At 42.4% G+C, this 27,471-nt stretch overlaps 1 protein-coding gene across 4 annotated transcripts in view; it reads left to right on the forward strand.

Moving 5' to 3' along the window:
• Positions 1-27,471, forward strand: part of PINX1 (PIN2 (TERF1) interacting telomerase inhibitor 1) — a 104,830-nt gene that overhangs the window by 52,798 nt on the left and 24,561 nt on the right. The window lies entirely within an intron of this gene.

Here is a 27,471-nt window from a genome sequence, read left to right on the forward strand (position 1 = left end):
GTTGATTTTGGATAACAACTATATTGCCTCCTGTAACCATGTGTTCAAAACTTTCACTGAGAACAGTAGAACCACTGTTGACCAGTTCAAGCTCTCCCTGGCAGGTTTGAGCTAAATGCAGAAGGTCCATGCTGTTAAACTGGAGCCTTTTTATTAGACAGGGAGTCGTTCAACAACAACAATAATAACAATGCCATATTTCTTATGGGGCTTTTGGTTTAGAGAGTACCGTCTCGACATTGTTTCATTCTACATCATTAGATACCAACCCTGAGAGGTAGGCAAGGCAGGTGTTAAATATGAGGAAGAGGGCTTCCCTGGTGGCGCAGTGGTTGAGAGTCCGCCTGCCGATGCAGGGGACATGGGTTCGTGCCTCAGTCCGGGAGGATCCCACACGCCGCGGAGCGGCTGGGCCCGTGAGCCATAGCCGCCGAGCCTGTGCGTCCGGAGCCTGTGCTCCGCAACGGGAGAGGCCACAACAGTGAGAGGCCCGCGTACCGCAAAAAAAAAACAACAAAAAAAAAAAAAAACTGAGGAAGAGTCAGAGGTTCAGTGACCTGGTTGAAGATTCAAACCAGTGTCAGGACCTGTGCTGTAAAGCAGGTGTCTTGATTTCAACTCAGCAGCAGCCTTACTGCAGTTCTGCCATCCTGTGCAGACATAGGGGAGCTGTGCTGAAGTCAGGGGATACAGAGACTGGATCAGCTTTAGTTCAAGCCTTGATACTGTTTCTTCTCATTGGTTCTTACTGTCAGCATTGCTGTAGGGCAGGGTTTCCCAAAAGGTATTCCCTACAGCACTAGATGGTGTTAATAGCTGTTGAGGGGGGAAGGGAGGGCTGGGGGTTGATGATTGTCATGTCACATGTTTGAATACATTTGGGAAACACCTGATGAAACATATAATTATAAAGCAAGTTTTGTTTTGTTTTGTTTTTTTTACTGCACCCTTCTTAGAGTTTTTTATGTGGTAATGGACATGGTGTATCTTCAAAGCTTCTCTGACTTATTTGACTGTGGACGCCTCTTTTTGAAAAACCACCTATTTATGCCTCTTAAAACAAGCTGAGGAACACTGCTCTAGTAGGCAGAGTAACAGATTTTTATAATCTATCTGAAGTTAACAAGTTAGTTTTCTAGGTCTTCCTATGTCCTAAACATTTTATGTTTTAAAGAAAATGTATTACCAGAATAAAACTAAACGAATAGAACAGCAGTGTCCAAGCCATGCCTCACCAGCTGGGTCTTCAGTATAACAGAGAACTATTGTCATTTCTTTTCCCATTCTGTTCTCTGGAATGTGATTTGATGGGCAAGTGAATATTAGGATGGAGGCTAGAATATAAGGTAGAAAAGTTCTGACTCATCAGATTCTTATAGATTATCTCCACTCTGGTTGAAATTAACCAAATCAAAATTCCTGTCAGCTCCACCTGGCCCAGCGGACACCAGTGTCCCTCACCTGGCTAGGGTCTTTGACTTCAGATGGGCGCCCTCCTCCTCAGGCTGCCCTCTACCTGGTTTTTGCACATAGATTCATAGAAGCCTTTCTTACCAGAGCAAGCAAGCTGCTTCATGCATTCAGTGGTTATTGGATGTGCTTTTCTCACCATTATTACCTGCAGCCCTAGACACCTTCCATCTCATTCTTACTTGAGCCCACTGTTTCTCCAAATCTCTGAGCTCTTTCACCACTTGGCATCCAAATTCTTCAGCAAGTTCTCTTCATGAAATACCTTTACCTTTCTTCTGTGGGGATAATAGTTTTGCTTAAACCATGCCAGGCAATTGAAGGAGTCACTTCATTTTATTCACCCTTACAAATTCTGTGTTCCGGAACTTCCCTGGTAGCGCAGTGGTTAAGAATCTGCCTGCCAACGCAGGGGACACGGGTTTGAGCTGTGCTCCGGGAAGATCCCACATGCCGCGGAGCAGCTAAGCCACAACTTAGTTGCGCCACAACTACTGAGCCTGCGCTCTAGAGCCCACGAGCCACAACTACTGAGCCTGTGCTGTAGAGCCCACGAGCCACAACTACTGAGCCTTCATGCCTAGAGCCCGTGCTCCACAACAAGAGAAGCCACCGCAGCGAGAAGCCCGCACACCACAACGAAGAGTAGCCCTGCTCGCCGCAACTAGAGAAAGCCTGTGTGCAGCAATGAAGACCCAACGCAGCCAAAAATTAATTAATTAAAAAAAAAGCTGTCACAAGCATTAAAAAAAGAAAATTATGTGTTCAGTTGAAAGGGAAGGACGCTAAGGTAGCATGAAAAGGATTCAAATGATTTTTGTGGGTAGGGGCCTTTTGGTTGTTTTTTGATGACTATCATAATATTTCGAATTCCCTATCATAGATTTTAATTTTTTTAAATGTGAGATCACTTTAACTTTACCTATTTAGGTAATATAGTATTCTTTGAGAGTCTTGGATTTTTTTTTATAAGTAGTGACTATAAAGTATGTCATGAAGTTACAAGGTAAAGACTTTCTTTTACTTAAGGTGACATTGATTGTTGAACATTTTTGTTGGCACCTTTAGAAAGGACCCTTTCTGCCTCATTGATTATAGCAGCTAAGAAAGACTGCATGGGAGTGAGCCAAGTCCTTCGTCTGTAACCAGGTCAGGGGAATTCTATGACTTACTTGGCTGACGTGGAGGCTTGATAACCCTTAGCCATGTAGGTCTGGTGATTTTTCTTTCTTTGATATTAGCACTTTACCCAGTCCAAGTGATCTTTGCTGTTGTTGTTGAGTGAATTAATCTTAGAATTTTTCACTGTTAAAATCAAGAAACTTCTGAATTTTCTGATTCTCTAAATGAATACCCACTTTCTAAGTGGGCATAACGTTGACCCTCTTTAAATATTTGGAAAGCTGTGATGTGTTTATTTCTGACTTCCACCTCCTTTATCACTGTTTCTCTTCTTCAGTAATGTTAAATTTCGCATTCTGACATGGACAAGGAAGTTTGCCCTGAATAAATACAGTAAATAAATGGTCTTTCTCTTCCTGGCAAGAATTCAGAGCACTTTGTTTTTGATGTCACACACACACAAAAATGCCATCTTAAAAATATTGGTGCACTTGGATTTTAGTTTTAAATTCTAAAAGTCTAATTTGAATGCATATATTATTTTCCCACTCATTTAAAAGTGATAATAGGCAAAAGGTTTGATGCTTTTTACTTTGCAATATTGTTTCAGCCTTAAGCAAATGTATAACAAAGCTACTTCTTGTGAGAAAACAAAAGTTCCTTTTCTTCTTGGTTAAAGGAGGTGTTTGTGTGAATGTTTACAGAATCTATATATTTTTAAATATATTTGTAATTGCAAATTTTAATTGGTGATAAATTACCAATCAGTGAGCATTGGTAACTTTAGCTCTTATGAGTCCATTCCTAGAAATACCCCCTCATTGCCCTTCCATAGCATTCTCATTTTTGAAGAGAAAAATCAATGAAGAGAGGTATTATATTACTTGACAAACAACTGCTAGGCAACGAGCAAATGCATTTTTTAACAGTTTACATTTGTTCAGATTCCTAAATCTTTGAATGTAGTTTTCTTATAAAAAAGCTATGCGGGCAGCGTAGCTTCCCACACACCCATTTGAATTATTTTGCTCCTTGCTTGAATGTGTTAATAGATATCTGTTAATAGATATCCATTACAATAATGTTTGTTTTAAGTTTATCTTAAGTTAAATCTCCACAGGTAATAAGGAGTATACTAAAATGGTCTTAAGTGTTACCATGATTTGTTATAACAACGTTCATTAACTATATTCATGTTGCTGCTTTGACAGAGATCCCTGAGGCTAAATGACTTGTAAACTCTGGCTACTTTTATTTTTGAAAATAGACTCCTTTTTGTTTGGTTATTGAGACTAATGACCTTTCGTTATAAAAATTAAAACAGGTGCCTACGTTCCACTGGACCCGTGTGTTCTTCTTTTAGCATTAGCCCATTAGAAGCTTTTGAGTGGGAAAATAGCGCAAGACATTTGAACAAACCGGGCTCAGGAGCATAACTCTTGGCTCAGAAAACTCTTGTGTCATACATAATAATTTGGTTTGAAACTTTTTGTAGACCAGCTAATAGAGGATTATATAGACAATATGCTCATTAAAATAGTTTAGGGAATGCAGACACTAGTAGATACGTATTTGAGGGCAGGAACTACTCAAGCTTACGCTTCTAGAAGCTCCTGAAGGCAGATCTCTATCCCTAGCAAAGTCCTAGCACATAGTAGGCACTCAGCGGATGTTACAAAGGTTGGAAGAGTGAGTGCACTGAGAGCCACAGCCAGGGGAGCATGATTTGGGAAGAAGGCAGTGTGGAACGGAGCTGGGAGTCCGAGTGGAGAGTCAGCATCCACGTGGGTGTGGGAGATGCCTACCTGGGGAAGAGGTTGAGCTGTAATGTATAATTACAACTGTAAGTAATACATGTTATGATATAAGTAATATCACAGGTTATAACTATATCATATATATGTGTGATGTGTATACATACATGCACACACAACATAGAATGCCGTTTGTTGCTAATCAGAGTCATGTACACTATAGGCCATATATCTCACATTAAAGCAATCCTATCCTGTCCCTTAACTCAGCGGTCCCCAACCTTTTTGGCACCAGGGACTGGTTTCGTGGAAGACAGTTTTTCCATTGGTGGGGGGTGTGGTTCAGGCAGTAATGAGACCAATGGGGAGCGGCAGATGAAGCCTCGCTCGCTCGCCCACTGCTCACCTCCTGCTGTGCGGCCCGGACCGGTACCAGTCTGCAGCCCTGGGGTTGGGGGCCCCTGCCTTAATTAGTGCCTTTTTTCTACTACATTCACCTGTTGATAAACTGTTAGTCTGAAGATCTTAAAATTATCATCAAACCTGCAAGAGTCCCTTTTCTGCGTATGGTGCGCCATTTGCAAATCTCTCATAAATTCAATCACTAAGATTATTTTACTGTGAATATGCTTTACTTCCTTCATTAATCATGAACAGTTCTTGAGTGTGTGCTGTGTGCCAGGCGCTCTTCAATGCAGTGGGCTGGAAGACAAGGCTTCCCAGACAACCCTGTGCAGACACGTGCCGGGAACTTAGACCATAATGTCTGCATGCATTTGGAAGCAACTGAGGGATTTGAGGCATAGAAGGGGCATGATTATTTTTGCAATTTAGAAAGATCCTTTGGCTGCAGGATATATGGAAGTAAGAATGAAGGCAGGAGGAGGAGGCAATAGGCAATTCAGTGAAGAGGCTGTTGTTCCAGAGAGGCATGGAAAGCCTGAGCCAAGGTTGTGGCAGAGAGCTGGAGCGACAGGAACAGATTTGAGTGACACCAGGGGCTGGGGTGGATGCCCCAGGACTCAGGGTCTGACTCGGCTTAGGCAGCTGCATGAGTGGATGGTAGTGTGGCCCCCTGGGCTGAGGAATGCCGAGGGAGGAGCAGTTCCGTGTGTGCTGATCAATTCAGCAGTGAAGTACCAGCTTGCAAAATGTGCACGTCGTCCTGGGCCTTGCCTGCAGTCACACTTTTTAACTTTGTTCCCACTCGCTGTATATTCACTTGCCTCTCATTTCATTGCTGTTTCTATTAATTGGTCTTTTCCACGCTTCACCTGATGCTGTGCGGTCCTCTTTTTGTGGACCTATCCACGTCTGCCAAAGCCTTTCTTCCCTGGAGCCGTGTCTTCCTGATAAGCCTCCTTCGTTGTAATTGGGCTACTTTCTCCTGTCACTTCATGTGATTGAAGGCTTTTTTCCTTGGGTCTCATTAGAATCCCCGTAGACAGGAGCTGGTGGGTTTGGCGGGGAGGAAGCTTGAGAGAGGCATAGGGACCATCTGGAGATGAAAGGGATGAAGCAAGGAGCTGGGCGAGTGGCAGAGGGAACTCAGAAAATGCCTCCTGGGACTGGTTCAGAGTCAAGGGCCACACCTGCCACTTGGCACGACAACAGTCTGCCCTAAGTGCAATTATCCTGGAGGAAAGAGCACTCTGCCCTAAGCTTGTGGGGGTTTTTCTGTTTGTGTGTGTGTGTAAATTTCAGATGATTTTTTATTATAAAAGCAGTAAATATTCGCTGTAGAAAAACGATTGCCTATAGGTATGCATTAAGAAGAAGAAAAAAGCCATGATCCAAACACCCAGCGGTAACCATAATTAAACCTTGGGGTGTGGAGGACCGTGCGTGTGCTAGAGATGGTGTCCACCACTTCCTGCCGTCTCAAAAGCAGGATCACCGTGTACATGCTGTGGTGCACCTTTTTAAAAAGTCGCACGTTTTGTCCCTTCAGGAGCTTGCGTTTTTAGCTCTGCCGCGGAGCCTGAGGCACGTGCTGCTTATGGGCCCCAAGCTCCCTGGCTGTGCTCTGAAGGCGCCTCGCTGGACCGCTGCTCTCTTGACAGCGGAGGGAGCTCATCCAGCCTGCCTCCCCACCTTGCTGGCCCTCTGTTCTTCTCTTTGCCTAGCATCCCCTCAGTCCTGCTTGTCAGCTATGGAGAAGATAGGCTTTTTCACTCCCCCAGCATGTTTTGATGGCCTAAAAGTTGCCTGGTAATGGAGGGAAAGAAGGAGCTGGCTGGAAGGGGTGAGGCTGGCAGGAAGCCGTCCTGGGCTGGGCCCCTTTAACAAGCCCACGAGCAGTTTCCATTCCCCGCCTCCACCTTCATCCTGTGCTCTTCTCTACCCCTCATCCTGCTTTTCCCAGTCTCCTCAGTTCCCTGGTATTACATAATATTCCTGTTAGGCTCAGTTCCTGTTTTGCTAGCAAGAGGAATTGTGACTCTTTCAGGGAAAAACCCTGTTCTAACATTAGCAGTGGCTCTTGGTGGCCAATCCATGATCTCATATGGGAAACACACCGCTTTGCTGGCTTCTGTGTTCCCGTCCGAGTCAGTGCACAGATGGGATTACCTTTCTGCCTCGGTTGGGTTCCCCTCTGCCTTGTCCCTTCTGTGGGAGCCCGAGGTGGTATCTCTTAGGATAATGGAACTGCCAGCTTCAGTCCAGCCAGTTAGTGATCACTTTCACTCACGAGTAGGTGCCTTGGGTTACTCACTACACTCCGGAGACAGTTCTAATATACTGGCAGACAAGACGTACATTCACTTCTTAAAACATTTTATTATGGAAAACTTAAAATGTAGGGAAAGTAGAGAGAATAGTAAGGGTCCCCACCTATCTGTTCCCAGCTCAACAATGATCAGTTCAAGGGCCAATATTATGTCAGCTGTACTCCACCCACTTTCTCTCCAATTATTGAAGCAATTCCTAGACATCATATCACTCTATCTTGTTACCTGATTTTAGCATTTCATTATACATCCCTAAAAGGTAAGGACTCTTAAACACACCATCCCAGTGCCGTTATCATACCTGAAGAATGAACCACAATTCCTGAATGTCATCAAATCCAGTCAGTGTTCAAGTTTTCCCAGTTGCCTCTTAATTTTTTAGTTTGTGTGTGTGTGTTTGAATCAGGATCCTAAGAAGATTTGTATATTGCAATTAATTGATAATGTCTTTTAGACTCTTTTAACCTATAAGTTCCAATTACTCCTCTCTTTTTTCCTTGCAGTTTATTGTTGAAGAAACCTTGAATTTCTTGTCTTACAGGATTTTCCATACTCTGGATTTTGTTGATTTCATCTTCATACATCCTTTAATACATTTAATACATTCACTTTTTAAACCCTACAATGAATCCTTTTATAACATAAATTACCATCCCTGCTGAGACCCCTCTTTTTTTTTAAATTTATCTATTTATTTATTCATTCATTTATTTATTTTATTTTTGGCTGCTTTGGGTCTTCGTTGCTGCGCACGGGCTTTCTCTAGTGGGGCTACTCTTCGTTGCAGTGGCTTCTCTTGTTGTGGAGCACGAGCTCTAGGCGTGCAGGCTTCAGTAGTTGTGGCTCGCGGGCTCTAGAGCGCAGGCTTAGTAGTTATGGTGCAGGGGCTTAGTTGCTCTGCGGCATGTGGGATCTTCCCGGACCAGGGCTCGAACCCGTGTCTCCTGCATTGGCAGGCGGATTCTTAACCACTGCACCACAAGGGAAGCCCTGAGACCCCTCTTTTATCATTTAGGAGCCCCTTGCCTGGCTTTTACCAGGTAAATGGTTCCTGCCTTCATGTAACTCACAATGTACTCACAAAGACAGTAGTTAATATTGTAAGCTCTTCCAAAGTATTAACGTCCAGTAACAAATATTATGAAGCATAATGTCAAATATAGGCATCCCTGTTATAACACAATATATGTGTTCTTGAAAAATGTTACATTTTGCAAAATGCCATGTTAAGAATGATAGAGCTTGTGGGGAAAATCAGGTAAGAGGTAAACTGCTAAAACCTATGCAGTTTTGTAACCAAGACCACACACGTTGCCTGCCTCGCCACACCACCTCTTTCTCTCTCTGACACACACACACACACACACACACACACACACACACACAGTTGCCTCATGAGATAATTCACTCAGACCAGGAAGACTAGTTCGGGGGATCTTTAAAATGCTCAAAAACAGTAGAATGAACACATTGGCTTATAGGTGGTGAGTTACTAAGGACGGAAGTGGAGCTCTGAGCTGTGGGGACGCCATTAGGGTTGGTTCCCTGGGAAGCAGACCTTCACATGGACATTAATTAGCATGAAGGAAATGTATTGGGAGGTGCTTCTGGAGTCTTAGCTGGGAGGGGTGCCCGGGGGGAGGAATCAGGATCGGGCACGGGGAGAGGTTGGGCTGCCATGATGTAGTCACAAGTCCTCTGCTGACTCCACAGGGACCTCTTCAGAATCGCCCCAAATCTTTGCAGGATGCTGGGCCTTCACGGCCCTGCAGTGACCACTAGTCACCAGGGCCAGGCCCCTGCCCGCCGGGAATGGGAGTGTGACCTTACGCCAGGTGGCTGCTCCCAGAGAGGACTGACCCAGGAGCAAACGCTTCGGTCCTGAAGGGCGGGTCTGGGGATACAGCACAGCAGTTGCTGCCAGAGCTAGTTTTAGTTTTCTGAAAATAGAGCCAAAAGGGTCCTGCCTGAGCAACAGCCAGACTGAGAGGTTTGGGGTTTTCTTCCTTTCCTTCGGGGAGTATGTTTCTACACACACTGCCCTGGCTCCCCTGGCCTAGGAAACATCACACAACTTCCATGTTTTACTATGACTATTCCCCTGTTTACCTGTGGCAGATGAACCGCTTGGTGTTACAGAAAGAGATGCTGTCACGCTGCAAACTATGCGAAAGAAGAGTAAAGGAATAATATCAGGGCCTCTTCACTTTTTCATTGACCTCAGAAAGTGTCGCCATTCACAGACGTGGCCTTGGCAGTTAATTGTCAGGCTTAGTGGCCCTGAGAAATTCACCTAAAATGTAAGGCTCTTGCCATGGTTGCACATGATATATTGTACCTAACTTAGGCATCCTCTCCCACCAGATGTCACATCACAGACTTACAATGGTTGGTTACTACAGAACATCAGAGGAACTGAGAAAGTAGTCATTTCTCTGGCCATCAAAACACTGCTGACTAATTCCTTTCAGTGACTCTTCAAATACATTGACAAGGAAACAAGTGATGAAGGATAGTTCTGAAGCATTACAGGGCATTTTGGATTAATGAAAATGTGAAAGAATGACTAGGATCGTGAACTCCAAATAGTTTTCTAACAAGTGCTTAGACTCATTTTATGTCTGACTTCAGTAACCTAGATTCAGTGAGGTTTCTGTTTCTATAGACAGGGAAGCTATTTTACCTAAGTATAATCTGAACATTTCAGGTCCTGTGGAATCTGTGCACCTTCAGAGATAAAATGGATGGCCTAATCTTGCTGCTGACCGTGTCCTAGTTCTGACATGTTAGCCATACAAAATCCCTTCATCTCCTAGCAATAGACCCAGCCCAGAAATTTTAGGCAACCAATCCTACCATCTTCAATTTGATTTCCCTGGCAACAAATTGGAACACTTGTCTAGCTAAGGAGGAAAGAGCTATTCACAGTACATTGCTTGTTCCTCTTAGGATGCATTACTCCGTCCTCACATGGCAAGTGTGTACCCACATATATAGAGAGATGTAGATAGACATATACCACAGCGTGCACTCATGAATTGGGTACTTAAAAATTGATCTTCCAACACTGGTTTGTTCAGTGTTGTGAAAAGTATTTGCATTTAAGATTTTCTTTCATTTCTTATTTATGTGTGGGGTTTAAGAACCTTTGTTCCATAGGTAAAAAACAGCTTCAACCCCAGCTTATTGTTTAAACTGTTCCAGTGGGATTGCTTTGATAAGAACTAATTATAATTAGTACAGCAAATATTTATAAATGAGCATTCCTAAATTTCTTGAAGCCACCTGAAAGCATTTCTTTTAAGAAATTTACATAAGTATTTATCTGAGCTTTAGGAGTTCTTTGTAATTTAGACTATTTTGTAATTAAGTCATCTGGATAATTGATCACTGAAACACTATTGGATAGAGCTTAAGAATCTTGTCTTTTGTAGACTTTGGTTGTAAAGTAAAGTATTAAGGAGGATTCTGATTTGTTTATTTGCTAGGCCATAGAGATAATGTGAGAAGCTTAAACCCAGCCCTAAATTAGTAAGATTTCACTAGGAGCTCTAGGTGTAGTTTAATATAGTTCTCAATGTTTATCAGTCATTAAATTGTAATCCTAAGTAATTCCACTGGATCCACATTATAACAGCCAAAAACTTCTATTTAAAACTCAATCTTTAACCTAAAGCTTTACAGGAATTTTCCAGGTAATTTTTTTCCTCCATAAGATGTAAATGATAAATAAGTTCTCTGTGTTTATTGGGAGTCAGCATGCTGGTAGGTCTTTCTGTTAGTCAGGGTTCTGTTACTTCTTATCTGAAGCCCAGTGAGCCACGAGCAGGAAGTTCACTGGGAGTTTTATTTCTTTGAACAGCACTCAGCCTCTGCAAACAGCACAAGGCCAAAGTGTTTGGGTTTTGTTTTGTCATCTGGTGTCCTTTGACAAGTTTATCTTTTCTGCATCAGAAGGTGTCGATTTAAGCATCGTAGTAGCAGTAGTGACAGCCAGCCTGCAGTCACTTGTGTCCCCTGACCTTTGTCCAGGACTCCTTTTATAATTCCCATTCCAACTCTTAAAATCATATGGAGGATCTCAGTTTTACTTGACTGGTTTTGAAGCATTTTCTGGGCCTGAACTTTAAATAGCTTTTTTTAAAATATATATATAAATTTATTTTAATTTTGGCTGCTCTGGGTCTTCTTTGCTGCGCACGGGCTTTCTCTAGTGGCGGCGAGCGGGGGCTACTTTTCGTTGCGGTGCGCGGGCTTTTCATTGCGGTGGCTTCTCTTGTTGAGGAGAGCGGGCTCTAGGTGTGTGGGCTTCAGTAGTTGCAGCACATGGGCTCAGTAGTTGTGGCTCACGGGCTCTAGAGCACAGGCTCAGTATTTGTGGCCCATGGGCTTAGTTGCTCCGCGGCATGTGGGATCTTCCCAGACCAGGGATCGAACCTGTGTCCCCTACGTTGGCAGGCGGATTCTTAACCACTGTGCCACCAGGGAAGTCCCTTACATAGCTTTTAACAAGTACTTAAATTTATTTTATGTCTTGATTTTAGTGACCTAGATTTAGTGGGGTTTCTATTTCTCAAACAGAAAAGCTAACCTGGGGAAGGTACTTTACCTAAGAACAATCTGAACAGTCATGTCAGTGCCCTTTCTAAAAGGAAGGTAGCTTTTATAGGAAACTGTTGAGCAGACTTTGGAAATCAGTGCCGTTAATTTATTCCTGTGTATCACTGAAACCTGTGAATAGAGTATCAGCTTTAGATATTCATCTAATTCTTATTCCAAAGTTGTTGAAGTTTCATATTGGAAATTGTTTACCTGCTTACTTTGTGATCCTAAGAAAAGCTTTTTTAAAAATGTATGATGTACTTTTTAAACAGTGACGTTATTCATTTAGTTAAAGCAATTATTTAATTTGAGTCACCCTCATGCCCATCCTATCCGTTCCTGCCTGTTAAGATGATAATTACATTTTTAGGGAGTCAAAAGCATAGCATTTGTATTATGCTGTTTTTTAATGGACCCCAATTACTAGATCCTGTAGTTTAGGCTGTAGAACAGGCTATATAACTATATAACAGGCTATATATAAAGAGGCTCGAGGCTTGGTCACGACTCCCTGCAGTGTAATCTATCATTATTTCATCATTCTTCTTCTGAGTAATGTTATTTTAATTGCTTTCTCCATTTCTAGTTCCCCTGATCCAGACCCTTCCAATTCCTTTTTCTTCTTAACTCAGATGTTTCTCCTTGCCATCCAAGAGCATTGTTGAATGACAAATGATTAAACGAATAAGACACAACCCATTTTCACAGTCTAGTTGGGAAGTCAGAGATGTGCAGAATCAACTGGAGCAAAGGCCTCGAGTGCTGTGCAAGAGGTCTGGGGACATACGTGATGTAGTGATAAATTCAGCTTGCAGAGATTAAAGCAGGTAACGTATGTGTGTCGTCTTAAAGGAGTAGCAGTTGCCAGGTTGAAAGGCCTTGCAAGGAGAAAAGAAAACCATACCCACAAAGACAGATCCTTGAAAAAGCAAAGGGCCTTTGGGGAGCAGCAAGCACATTTATAGGGCTAGACTGTAAAGGTGGGTAGAGACAGGCAAGCACCCCATACACTTATACACTTCTCCCCCCTGTGTTACTATAAATAAATCCCAGAAATCATAACATTTCACCCACGAACACTTCAGTACTTCAGAACATATCTCTAAAAGGTACTTCAGGACATATCCCTAAAAGATAAAGGACTTTTAAAAAATGTATAACTCCAAGACAATTATTATACTCTGTAAAACTTGGTAAAAATTGCATACTATCATCAGTAAGTGTTCAGAGTTTCAATTTTCATAAATGTCATCAATTTTAGTTTTCTTTACAGTTTCTTTGTTTGAGTCAGGCTCTAAGTAAGGTTCACATATAATGATTGGTTGATGTATCTCTAAGTTTCTTTCAATCTGTAGATTCCCTCTCCATATCTCTTTCTTTTCCTCTCTAATTTTGAGAACGAAATTTAGAATAGAGATTTTCACATATCTACTATTTGATTACCTAGGGGTAATAAATAAGTAATATTTTGTTTATTTCCTCTATTTACCAGTTTTCAAATGGAAGAGCTTCTTTAGCGTTCTCTGAAAGGGACCAGTGAGTTTTCCTTTTCTGTATCACTCATGGATTGAAATATATTTATGTTCCAATGTGTTGCATTTGTCATGTTTGTTTTTTATTTTTTTGCGGTACGCAGGCCTCTCACTGTTGTGGCCTCTCCCGTTTCGGAGCACAGGCTCTGGACGTGCAGGCTCAGCTGCCATGGCTCACGGGCCCAGCCGCTCCGTGGCATGTGGGATCTTCCTGGACCGGGGCACGAACCTGTGTCCCCTGCATCGGCAGGTGGACTCTCAACCACTGCGCCACCAGGGAAGCCCTGTCATCTTTATTTTTTATGATGAAATTTTCCATCTGCCCAGTGAGAACCTCTTCAAGTTGGTTCCTAAATTCTTTTGATGTGACCCTAAATGGTATTTGATCACTCCTTCTACCTGGTATAAGCTTTTTCAGACCCACCTTGTACATTTGCTGCCCCAGGTTTGGAGTCATCCATTTCTCCCTGGTTCCTTTTTGTGGTAAATGATATTTAGAGGCCAAATCTAGGCAGTAGGGTTGCTCAGTGCTACTAGGTTGGTCTTTGTTCCTGGGCCTTAGAACACTGATAGAACTGTAATTTTTTTTAATGATAAAGTATATTATGAGTCTATATTCATATTGCTTTTTCAAATTCAGGACCACAAGACTTAACCTCATTAATCTTTTATCTTTATTTATCCACAGTAAGATTCTTGGAATCTATCAATTCTAGAAATAAAAAGCATTAAAATATCATGTTACTCATTTGCTTATTTCCCATCGTATGTACTGTAGTCACAGAATAACATCTATAATTTGATTATAAAAAAAAAAGTACATTGAGGGGTTTTTAGAAAAAGGGTTTTTTTGGCCAATTCTTCCTGTCCTTAGGGTATATCCCATTAGGTTATGTACAGTCAAATTACAGTGTTTTAAAGTCATTTGGAATTTTCTTCTGTGAAAGGATTCAAGCAACTGGTTGCAAAGTCAGGTTCATTTTTTTTTTTAAGAAATTGCCTTCTTAAATTTTAATTGTGTTCTATGTCCATTGATTCCTGATTATGTTCTCCATTTTTATTCTCTTGATTATTTTGTAAATTATTCACTGCTGTAATTTGAACTTTGCACAGACTTTTACAGGGAACCCGATTTCCAGATCTTTCTTCTTTACTTGGTTATCCCACTGGTCAGACCGTGCGGCTCTTACTGCTTGCACGTAATCCCAAGGAGAAAATATGGTTATATTGTAGGCAGTCTTTAACCTTGATACCTACATACTTGGCATGATTTAGGACATATTATTTCTCTGCCACCGTCTATTCCAAGGTGGAAGAGTGATTTTTCTGACTAAGCCTGGGAACAGATATTCCCATTTCAATAATGGGATAGCTAGGGAAGAGCTAGCCTTTTCTCCCAAAGTCACCTAGCAGACTGGTTGTTCATAACGGAATGCTTACCTGGTCCTCTTTTCACCTCCCTACCGGGTATCTGCCATTTTTGGTAAAAGCTCACCCCCTTAGACAGGCCAAGGTAGATCAAAGATTTAGGAGAACTACTCATTTTATCCAGATCATGGCAGTGTCTGTGTGAGCAGACCGTCTCAGAGTAGGTTCAGCATAACTATGCTAATTCCATGGGGTGGCCGGGGATGTTATACCCCAAAGGGTTCCAAAGTGAAATAAGTCTTGGAAATTCTGAAATTTAACAACTACCGATCTCTCAGATGATGGTGTGCATTATGAACTGAAGGGAGGAATAGGTTTGTTTCTCAGGCTCACTTAACTATGAATCCATCCCAGTTTGTCATCAGGCGACATGTTGTGCCGGAAAATAAGCCTCCTTCTAGATTTCCCTTTACAGGACATAGGCAGGACATGTCACAGGGATCCACTCAGCAGAATGCAGATTCTGAGAGAATTCTGTGGGACACACGGCTTGGTTCCATCAGCAAGAACTTGAAAAAACAAAAAAGACAGGGGGTGGGAACCTATAGTCTGAAAGAGACAGGAGACATATCAACCAATCACAATATATGAACCTTATTAGGAAATAGATTCAAATGAATTATAATAAGAAATAACTTAAAAGTCAATATATTAAGTCAATGTGAACACAAACTAGATACTTAGTGATGTTAAGGGATTTTTGTTAAATTTTTTATGTGATAATATAGTTGTGGATTTTTCTTGGAGCTGTTGTCTTTTAGAGATACATACTGAAATACTTATAAAGTATATGATACTTTTGATTTGCTTTGAACTAATACGAGTAGAGATGGTTATAATGGTGATGGTTGTTGTGATAAAGTTTGAAGCTGGGTAATGGGTACGTTGTGTTCATTATACTAGTTTATCTGCTTTTCCTTATATTTGAAAATTTACATGATAAAAACATTTTAAAAAGAAGACTGCCAGGACTTCCTTGGTGGTCCTGTGGTTAAGAATCCACCTTCCAATATAGGGGACGTGGGTTCGATCCCTGGTCGGGGAACTAAAATCCTGCGCACCACAACCTGCATGCCACAACAAAGATCCCACAGCTGCAACTAAGACCCAACAGAGCCAAATAAATAAAATTAAATACATTGCTTAAAAAAAAGAAGAAGACTGCCAAATCTGTATCACTTTCACATGAGTTCCTTAGAAATCGCCGAGGCCATAACTGATTTAAATTACCTTGCTCAGTGTAGCCCAGTTTAGCTGCTCCAGCAGCCTTGTTCCCCAAAGAGGTCATCAGTGACATCCTCCTATGTTTGGAAGAGTATCTCAAAGCCTTGCTTGTTTCTTTGCGATACGGAAATGGAGTGGTGAGTGGCCCCAGAAAACACTGGTTGTCTGAATGGAGGCACGTGTGCCTGTAGGAAGCATTCTCTCTGCAGCCTCTGGTTTATAGGCCCCTGGCTGGAACATCGACAAGCAGATCGGACTTGTGCTACGTGCCCGGGAGCCAGTAGCACAAAGCAGTTCGGGGCAGGGCTCAAAGCAAGGAAGGTGGTGGTGCATTCCAACCAGAAAGGAAGTTCTTGTAAAAACTTCTGTCCCTGTTGCTGCAGTTTTAGCAAAATGAGATGTAAAATTTGTGGTTTTTTTAAAAGACAGTTTTATTTGAGCCAAACCATTTTAAGGTGTGTTAAAAACCTCACCTCTTTTCTTCATTCTACACCCCTTCCTACCTCCCTCCCTCCAATCCCCAAGCTGCTCACCACCCAGCCCCCCTTAGGCTAGTTTGTTGCCAGTCATGGTGCTGTCCACTCTGGAAAGTAGCAGGAAGAGCTGATAAGGTGCTGAGGACAGAAATCTCTGGTCTTATCTCTGTCTAGCACACGGTGCCGAGAGTGCATCCTTTTCCTGTCCTCAGACAAGAGACATAAACCGACCATCTCCTGGAAGCAAGGACTTCAAACAGGGCTTGGGGGCCTGCCTCTACTTTCTGTAAGGCCAGAAAGGAGAAAGTGGGTCATTGCTTTTTTTGGAGGTTGTTTTAGTAGCAGTAAAAATGTATGTTGTCTTCTAGACCAACAAACATAACTTCATAATAAGACATGAATTAAAAGAGCAGAAGAAAAGAAAAAGAAGCAAGGGCTGAGGGCAAGGGCTACCAAAACAACCAGAGCTGTAAGTCACTGGGCTGTTTTGCTTGGTTAGACTTTCTGTAGGTTTGCCCGAAAGGATTAGATTTGGCTTTTTGTTTGTTGACAGATCAAGCGAATGGTTTTAAGAGCTTTTGTGATAAGAAAACATTGATACCTAGATGGCCCAGTGTTGGAGGAGAAGAGTGAAATATTGGTTCATTTTTCCTTCTGCCCCTCTGTTATGGCAGGAAAGCAGAAATAACATTCTCTCCCAGATTTTCATCCTGCGATGTAATGAAAATAAGATGAAGAGGAACCTTCCTTTGGGTTTTAGCGCAGCTGGTGGCTGGTGAGGTGATACTTTGCTTCTTACGCTATAGTCTGGAGTGACCGTGGTAGGGACACCGGTGACATGGGTGTAGGCGTTACCATCTCCCTCTGGGTCCTCCTTGGAGCCTCACCAGTAGACCCAGAAGAGTCAGTCAACCTCAACTTCATCCTCAGTCATCTGGATCCTCATAAAGATCCAGTTTGCAACATAACACTTTACAGTATGGAAGAGACCAGGCTTGGTGCTTTGTTACCACTTTTGGAAGACGTTGGTCGCTGGCCAGTGCTCACAAACAGCCAATTGTTGGAATTCCAAAAGTTAATGACACCTTAAGAATTGTGCTTATTATATAATAGTAAAGGTCCAATTTTATTCTTGCAAGTTTCTTAGTCTCCTGTTACTGAGTGCTGTGAAATTATCTAGGCTACAGTGAATGTTAGAATTATAATGGACCTTAACAACATAGCTGTTGCTTTTCAAACTGTATTCCGTAAAGCCCCGAGAGTTCGTCAAAGATGCCTCGGGGGCCTTACAAAGGGAGAGGAGGGTCAGGACATGAGCTTTGGGTTCCCCCAACGCCACCTCAACCACTGTTCCCCTGGTATGTTATACATTGGCCTTCTGTTTAAGATTTCGTCTGGAGAAAGACACACACTGCTAAAACCATGTTTGAAAAAAGTCACTGAGTAAGCCCTCCTTCCTTGTTTTGCAAACGATTTGCTTTGAGGCCCAGAAAGTACAGTGACTTGTCCAAGATCACACATTCTCTCAGATGTGAGTCAGATTTCTTGACACCCAGGTCATGGCCGCTTCTACTACACTGAACTTAGCACCTTTCTTACTTTCCTTTGAGTATTTAATACCAGTGCCACTCAAAGTATCGTCCACAGGCCAGCCCGTGACAGGACAGAAATTGAGAGTAAGCATTTAGAAACTTTTATAGTAGTGTGATTAATTTTTAGAAATTGGAACTTGTGTTTTATATGTCTTTTTGAAATTTTGTTTTCTAATTTTTTTTTTTTTAACAAAAATCTTGGCCCACAGTAGATAGGAGATTTTAAAAAGAAAAATAATTGGCCCTTCACCCCTGGTAGTTTGGGAAGCACTGTGATGCAGGGCATTGAATCTCCACAGAGGTTGAGCCAGTTATGGGCTGCAAACAAGAGGCAGGTCTTGCTTTAAGGAACTTTTTTGGATTTTGAGCAGGTAAGGAGGCAATATTACTTGTTCTTTTTCCTTAATATGTTTCTTGCTTATAAAATAAAATTATAGCTTGCATGAAACTAAGAGATGATATATTTAAATATATATGATAGTAATATATGAGAATTATCTATTTAATAGCAGTAATAATTTTAATTTTTATGAACTCTTTGGAATTGTAATCTCAGTTTAATTGGTTAGAGGTTTTGTTGAATGGAGTTGTATTGTAGTTGGTTTTCTTGTTTAGTTTCTGTCTATTCTAAAAAATAAATTCTCCTGTTGCATTTTGTTTTTAATTTTATTGTGGCAAGAACACTTAGATGAGATCTACCCAGACCTTTTTATAATTTTTTTTTTTTTAACTGTGTGTCTCCCACAGATGGGAGCTCCTGTCTGGGCCCCGGCCCTGGTCAAGTAAACAGCAGCTGCTGGAGCTGCTCAGTGGTTGTTTATGAAGGACTGGATGGCCACGGCTTTGGACCTCAGCCTCCTCAAGATCTTATTTTTTTTGTATAATTTACTTTTATTCCACGACTCAGTGATTTCAGGATTTTATCTAATTATTCTTACTAGCTTAAATATCCTTTAAACATAGAATTATTTTGCCCTACCAAATTTACTCCTAGAAGTATTTTTTAAATATTTGTTACTTTAGTTTCTGGTCAGTTAAAAAGAGGTCTATATAACGATTAATCCCATATAGTATACAGGAGCTGAGGGAGAGGACTTTAGTAATAACTTCATTCACCTGAATTAATTTACCCTTCTCTTCTTATTCCAAATAACTATTCATACTCTATTCCTTGTTTCAGAATAGTACGGTCTCTAAAATCTTCAAAAGATGCTATGCTTTCTATAATAAGGAGCCTAAATTTGAGTCGTTAATGATTCCTAAGCGATTTTCAAGTCAGTGGAGTAAAGGTGGAAGAGACAGGCCCTTCGTCAGCCTCTGCTTCTGCTTTTGGAGGCTCAGGCATTAGGCTTCAACTACTTACAGAAGCTTTTTGTCCTGTCTCCAGAGAGCAGGGAACAGAACCAGTTGACCTAGAATCATAAACGATAGCCAGTTTGGATTATTTTTAGGCTTCAATCAAAGAAATTGGCACCTGTGCCACATTGATCATTTCTAGCTCTGGAGGAGCCTCGTTTATCTTGTGACGGCCAATGGGTTGTGAAATGTTGTCACATGGATCACTGCAACTTTCCAGGCCTTAAGACTGGTGAGGGAGGCAGGAAACCTGCTCCTTTTTTCTTTTCCCTCTCTTTCCCCAGAGGCTGTATGACTCTTGTCAGTAGCTCTGATGTCAGTTACTTGAGAGAGGTTGTTGCCATAGAGAACCATCCCTTTAAAACATGTTTATGTTGGCTTTTCGTAATGAGTGGTAATTTGAGCAGCTGATGAGGCAAGTGGAAAAAAGAAAACGAACAGCTTTGTTAGCACTGGCCTTCCTACGAGGCATTTGGCATTATTTGTAGTTCTTTGCTGTTGTTCAGGGAAAAGCAAGATATTCTGTCCCTTCCAGTCCCCCGTTATCTTCTCTGAGCTGTCCAGTTCATTTATCTGAGTCTGTAAATTCCAGGCAGGGTTCTAATGCCTAACGTTAGAGAGGTATCTGCCTGCTTACAGTGGGTTGGGAGTTCTCTTTGATGTCAGATCACTTCGTAAGCAAACTTCGTCCTTGTCTGCCAGAAATCAAACGGCAGATGGCAGCCCTCTCTACCCCTCACTAGCATAATTCAGTAAGTTAACAAGAGACTGAGATTGAGAACTTCATCAAAACCCAGAGCCCTCCAACCAACTCCGTGTGTGTGTGTATATACTTCACATGCATCTAACATTTCCAAAAAGCAGACTATATTTCATAATAAATTTTATTCATTCAGCAAATATTTACATAGCATCTGTTATGTTTACTTATATACTAGAGAGAAAACAAATTTTTCTTACTGATGAAATTCAAAACTTTATTTATGGACACTGATATTTGAAATTCACATAGTTTTCATGTCATGAAATAGTCTTCCTTTGATTCTCTCCCCCTCCCTCCCCCCATTTAAAATGTAAAAACCGTTCTGATCGGCAGCAGCCGGATTTGGCCCTCGGGGCATGTGCCAGCCAGAGAGCCCTCCTGGAACCCCTGCACAGGTCCTGGGTTCCTAGAACCTGTTTGCATGAGCATACACACACTGTACACATGTACACACTCACGTAAAGTTAAGAATTGCTGTGTAGTTCTAGTTCTGTTGTTGTATTTTTTAATTTTTAACCCCTCTTCAAATCAAAACTTCCCGTCAGTCAGTGGAGTCTTGTATTTGTTTTTAACTCTTGTGATGCTTGCTAATCCTGCAAGTGATTGTGTTTCCCAGGCAGATTCCATGCGGCTGGTTATTTCTGAGACTTCGTGTGTTTATCCTAACTCCACATGTGAGTGAGTGAATGATATCTTGAAAAAAACACCAGATTTTACCCCTGAGTAAACTTCTTGTGAGTGCAAACATAGCTCATTGTCAGTGAAACAGTGTTTTCAATCATGTGGAAACCAAAAAGCTACCATAGAAAGCAAGAGAAGAAATGCTGACATAGTCGCACAGTCTCTGCTCTATGACCAACATGTTGATCGCTCCTTGCTTAACCTCTGGAGGCAAACCATTCTGATGACTCGCGGGAATGCGCAGCTTCCCAGGTTGTGTGATGAGCTCAAGATAACATGTAGGCTGCACCTTAACAACCTGCTGCCGGGGGCTTCTCGTGGAACTTGATCCACCTGTTTGTCTTCTCAGAGTCATCTCCTGACTTTGCCTTGGATGTACTCTAGAACTCGCTTGCTTTCCAGCCTCTTCTCTTGATGGCGAGAACAGTCACAACCCGCGCATGTCACCTTATTGCTGATGTTCAGCCCGCCCCACATCATGCATGTGATAGTTCCATAAAACACAGCACCCCATTTTCCCGATTTACCTAATCTTCCAGAAGGTGACGTGATGACATGTGGAATAATAGACCAGAAGAGACATGTATGGATCGTTTGACTGAGCTGTTCATCGCTCAGGGCCACAGGGAGTGATGGGCTGATCACACTAAAAGGCACTGGGATGCACCTGCAGAAGTTAGCGGAGCGATTTGCACTGGGAGGCAAGGTGGCATCTGATTAGAAGGGTGTGGTTTCATCTGGGTGGGAAGACTGTCCACTGCAAAATGCTGGTTCTCTCTTTGCTTGCCACCCTTCCAAGCCCCTTCTAGTCATGAGCCCCGCCTGGCACGCAGAGGAACCTGTGCTGACAAATACAAAGCTTCTGGTTCAGTGGGGGGGTGGGAGTGCTTCCCAGCCTGGATCTGCCTGGGGCTGGTGTCTTTTGTGCTTTCCTGGAGCGCTCACCATGTGTTTGTTCTTCCTTAGAGGCTGTGCTGAACCCAAATGAAATAGGCATGATTTCTGCCCTCAAGGAACTTAAAAATTCCTTGGGAAGATGCTTAGAAAGCAAATTATACAAAACCAGAAAGTACAAGTAACCAATTGCTAGTCACAGTAGTAACCAAGGGAGGTTGTTCACAGGGGACCAGCTTCTTGAAGGAGGCAGCTTTGCACTTGACCTTTAAGGGAGTGACGCACACAACTGTGTATGAAGAATCTGGAAGAGCGTCGCGGGGAGCATCACAGGCGACCGCGGCAGTGCCTTCGGCTCCCTCTGTTGGCGAAGGGTTTTGTGCTCACATGTCCTGGCACCCCCTCACCTCAGCACTGCCCCCATCTTGACGGGCTTCATACCTGAAATGGCTTCATACCTGAATTCATCGCTGTCCTAAGTGGATGGGCGCAATTTCTGCCTCCCAGGAGACATCAAGACATAACTTGTGTTTGTCAGAGCTGTCCTGCCGAAAGTTTAGAGAAGATGCAAGTGTTCTTTCAAACTACTCACTTGCCAAGCTTTCTTAACTCTTCACAGACTAATGCAGCACAAGCTGATGACACAGGCTGGGCTGGAAGTGTGCATTTGTTCATCACAGGCAGTAGTTCTCAGAGCTAATGACCCTGTTGCTAAGTCCATTACCCTTGAGCTCTGGCTGTCTGCTTTTTCTTTCAATGAGAAAGTTCATTGAAGGGTTACTGTTGCAGCCTGTGTCGCAACGTGGAAATCAAAAGGCTTCAATCATCTTGTCACTTAAGATCGGCAGTGACATATGAGAAAGGCTGGTGAGCTAAAGCGTTGTGCCTTTGAAAGCTCATCCTGGACTGTATGCTTATCATAACTGATAAGATTTTATGCTTGTGGTGCATCTGCCCCAAACACCTCCCTGAATTCTCTATCCAAACTGCGGTGATCCCTGCCCCAAAAGTTACTAACAACATTCTTCCGAGAATAATAAAGAGAATCCTCTATATTTGGGCAATTCACTGTTAATCCATCTCAGTAGACATGGTTGAATGACACCGAGGACTGGGAACCCAGAAGAGCTTGAGCAGACAGCTCACTGAGCTGCAAAGCCTCTAGGCAGAGCACCTAAAAGAAGCGAAGAACAGGCCCATGACATTCTGTAGCCATTTGAGAAAAGGCAACATGCATCTTTCAGGCACCTGAGATGATTATGGTATATGATAGCTAATTTCTTAAGTGTCTCTCTCTGCAAGGTCTTGTGTCCTTTGCATCCAACTCTTCCCGCCCCCCGCCCCTACCCCATTTGTAATTCAGAATGGCCAGAGATAGGTTGAGGCCTTAAGATTCTCCAGCTCTAATTATAAAACTCTTGGGCTTCCCTGGTGGCGCAGTGGTTGAGAGTCCGCCTGCCAATGCAGGGGACACGGGTTTGTGCCCCGGTCCGGGAGGATCCCACATGCCGCGGAGCGGCTGGGCCCGTGAGCCATGGCCGCTGAGCCTGCGCGTCCGGAGCCTGTGCTCCGCAACGGGAGAGGCCACAGCGGTGAGAGGCCCGCGTACCGCAAACAAACAAACAAAAAAACAACAACTCTTAAGCCTGGTTTCAGGCTATCTTTTTATTTATATGAATTGCAAACTAGATAATAGAGTTTTTTTCTATTTAGAAAGTAGTATCTATTTCTTGTGGCCTTTTTTTCGACCTGAAGTTTTAGCATCAGTTAACTTCTGCCTCATAAAGTTGAGCATGGACCAATTGATATATACTTAAGTGTTGGGATGATTTCTGAAGAGAGAAACAGTGACAAGTGGGTCTGTGTGATGCAGGCCGGAAGTTGGGATGCTGGCGTGGAGGGCGTGGAGGGAGGACGGGCTCTGCGCCTGGCAGCCTTGGGCCAAATCCTACTTCTGCCAGTTCCCACCGTCAGGCCTTCTGAATATTAAGTGCTTTGAGGTTCGGTTTCTACCCCTGTCAAGGTGAGGTGACACACGATAATAAGTGATTGCCACACTGAAGGCATTCAAGAAATGATAGCCGCTTTCTTCAGTGCACCGGGCTGCGGGCACTCTGGGTCAAGTCTCCACACATGATGGAGGGAGTAGTCCCGCCGGGCTCTTCTGGCTTTAAGCCACTGAGGCTCTGTGAGCTGGGGAGCAGTCCTCCTGGGTTCTGACCCTCAGAGTGTTTATTGGTTGGGGTAGAAATTAAGGCCCTTGCTGTCACTTGGGAAAATCCATCGTCAAATGTTTTTTTAAACACAGGCTGTACACTCACAGGTTCTGAAAGAAATGAGAACACTGCGGGGTTTTCTGAGGCAGACAAGATTGACCCATGAAACAGTGTTTTAGAACAACACAGACTATTTCATTTTATATTTTTAAAATGGTAGCTTTTAAAATATATGGAAAATAATTCAAGATTCTCAATGTAGCTTTGGATCTTTCTTTTTAATTAACAAAAAGGGAGGTAGAGTAGTGGATATATTACAAATTTAGGGAGAGATCTTTTAAACTGTTTTGTTGTTTCCCTTACCGTTTCCCCTCATTGACCGAACTGTGTCTTTGGAAAGCTACTTCGTCTTAGGTGCACTGCATGGCCTCGGATATGCACAGCTGCAGGCGACATGTCCCTTCCCCAGCTGAGTGAGGAGACCAGTGAACTGACGGGACATCAAGGCCAACAGAAAGGCTGGAGGTTCTACAGAGAGACCCCTACCTAGCTCCTACTATAGAGACTCTATCCCTCACTGTCCCCAGGGGAAAGCCTGACTGTCCTTGCGTATGCTGTGACTGGACAGCTATTTTATCTCTTGGCATTCAAGCAGGACTTAAGGAATCTTAGACTGTAGAGGCATGAAGCTGAGGGAGAGCTTGCCAGGTCATTCGTTCCAGAAACCCATCACATTTCCGCTTCCGTCCGGATATTGGTATTTTCCATTGGTATTATCCCGACTCTCTGCCTCTTGAGAACACAAATTTTTAGGGTATGTAAAGGATCAGTGGAGACTTTCAAGCCAAGGTATCTAAAAAGAGAACCTTCAAAACCTTAAGTACAAAATGGGAATTTATTATCATTTTCAAAGTTCCAGCTTCTTACTACCTTTCTTAGAAATATTAGGATGATTTCCAGGACTTAGGTTTAAAATAGATTCATATTCCAGTTAGTAGTCACCCCAGTTTTTTGCTTTTATTGATTTTAGCTTCTAATATATAGTGTCAGTTCTTTTAAATGAATGCTTACAAATTATTCATTGCAAAATAGTATTTGGCCCTTTCTGTTCTCCTAAGTGGTATTACTAGATGTGCTCTCCCGCTGTATGCTCTCTTACAGGTGGTGTAAAATATTCTCTGTGGATGGACTTGTAGGTGCATTGCTGTCACTCCTGCATCTTGGCCTGACAGTTGGGGTGACAGTGGTCTATGAGCTGAGCTCATCTGCTACCTGCTTATAGAGCCTCACTATCCCTCCTCTGCTGTCTGGTGTCACAGAGGAATGGCCAGCCCAAATGTCATTTCATAGTTCAGTAAATTTTAGACTTTCAGGTCTAATTTAACCTACTTATTTGACTTGATTAGTAACTGAGACCCAGAGAGGTTATGGGATTTATCTAAGGCTCTCCATTAGTTAATAGCAGGAATTGGAATTTTAAAAGAAAAGGTTTCCTAAATCCCTAAGCTTAAATCAAATGTTCGGTAAGATCATTAGTTAACCATACCTCCCTTGCTAGTATTTTGTATGGAACAGGAAGTTTTCAAGTTATTTGTAAATTTATTTTACTAGATTTTAGAACACTGTTAGCAAATTGGGATCCTCAAAGTTTATGAAGCAGTGAAAGTCACATTTGGTATTACAGATTTTTTATTTTTTGGTGGGGGGGTTGCATTATGCGTTTAGTGGAAATGTGGGAAGAAGCGAGTTTGTTGCTATTTCAGAGTACTAAAAAGTTGCCGGTGCTTTTCTCAGTACTTGTTTACTTTGAAGAAGAGACCAGATATGAAAAGTATTCATTTTCTTAAAAAGGTGTACATTGTTCACATTCATGCATTCATGGCTGAGAATATAGAAACAGGGATTGTAATCACTGTAGTAAAACTGGGTTTATGATTTATAAAGTCATGAAATATGAGACCTGGGCTTTGCTTCTACAGCAGTCAGGTCTGCAACCTATTCCTCCTTTGTTGCCATGGTTTTCAAAACAGGTACATTCCTGGAGTGTGGGAGGCTGCCCACCACTCTCCCCTGCAAGTCATTGTTTCGCCTCTACTTCCCTTGGGTGCTGGCATCTCTCTGGCTTGTCTCCACGCCCCGCTGAGCTTGGTGTGCAGTGGCCCATGATTATTAAAATCCTTATCACCAGAGGACTTGATTACGAGCAGAGTTATTTTCTAGGATTAGAAAGACCCGCAGAGTTCAACAAGTGACTCAAAAATGATCTTGTATTTTCTAGTAATTAAAAGTGTGATTAATACCAGTACTTAGTTCCTGTGATTTAACTGTTAAAAGCAGGAATTCAGAAGGTAATAAACAGGTGAACAAGGTAAGGAGCCATAGGATATGACTCGAATTTGAGTTCCTAGGACACAGATACACTCCAGAGGAGGTGGCCCACGTAAGACAAACTCCTCTCATACTGTGAAGCTAAGTGAGACCTATTTTATGTAAACAGGCCTGCTTCATGGAGACTTGCCGTGTGTGGCTGTGTGCCGTTACTAAACGGAAGGCAAGACCTTTCTCGTCCATCAGGCGGGGATTGGCTGGGATCAGGAGAGCCTTGAGAAGATTTTTCATCCTGCTGTGCAAAATTTCAGCTCTTTTTCAACATTTGAGGAACAAAAAGACAAAGTGACCTTGTGTTTTTGGCTCCTGTGGCAGCTATTTTTAAATTTTTCTCAAAATTACCTCGTGGGATTCCAGCCCAAACTGAATATTGATAGATAACATTTAAAAAGCTCATTTGGTTTATTCCACATGTTCTGCATTTTACCTTTTGAAATTTAAGAAACTGACTACGTGATTTTGTGGTTTTAGCCCTGAGTAAAATAAGGTTTGTGCTGATTAGATAAGCTGTGATGTTGTTGGTAAGGTACCCTTTGGGGAGAGCTTGCTGGGTCAGCGGCCATTCAGAGCCCAATTGCCCACTGATATAATACTGATTCAGCCGAAATTTCAGACGGGACGCAACTTTGATCCCACTGAGCCGGGTTTTGAGTGCTGCTGTAACAAGAAAATACCTTGTCCAGTTATATGTGTGGTTGTAATAAAGTTAGCTGCACAAGCAGAGCTTTGCCCGCCCAGTTCAGAATAATTTGCAGACTCCTAATTTGGAAACTGATTTATTCAGAAAACTGTTTTCCCGCCTCATGAAAGGGTCGGACCACCCATCTCGTCCTGTGTGAATAAGTGAATGTGAAGGGAGAAGCCAGGTAATTATGAAAACCTAAGTTTAGTGTATTTGTTTAAGGGCTTGATTATTTTAAGACTGTGGGCAGAATTATTCCAGACACTGACCTTACCTAAAGCACAGTCCTTATATGCTTCCATTTGAAGGTGCTTCCTTTTTCACGCACACCTTTTCATCTCCCTACTGCCAGCCAGCCACAACCTATATGGTGTGATAGCAGCATTTGATTTTTTATCCCAGCCTATTAAGTTAGCATTTTTGTTTTCCTCTTCTCAAGCCTTCTCGAGCCTTACAACTGAGTGTATTCATGTAAAATTAAAATGTAAACCACACTTAATCCCGGCGGTTATGAGTGAGTAATTCCTCCATTTAGAAGCAGACGGACACAGCCATGGGT

This window comes from Stenella coeruleoalba, assembly GCF_951394435.1.
Source record: "Stenella coeruleoalba genome assembly, chromosome: 7".
In the NCBI taxonomy this organism is placed as follows: domain Eukaryota; kingdom Metazoa; phylum Chordata; class Mammalia; order Artiodactyla; family Delphinidae; genus Stenella; species Stenella coeruleoalba.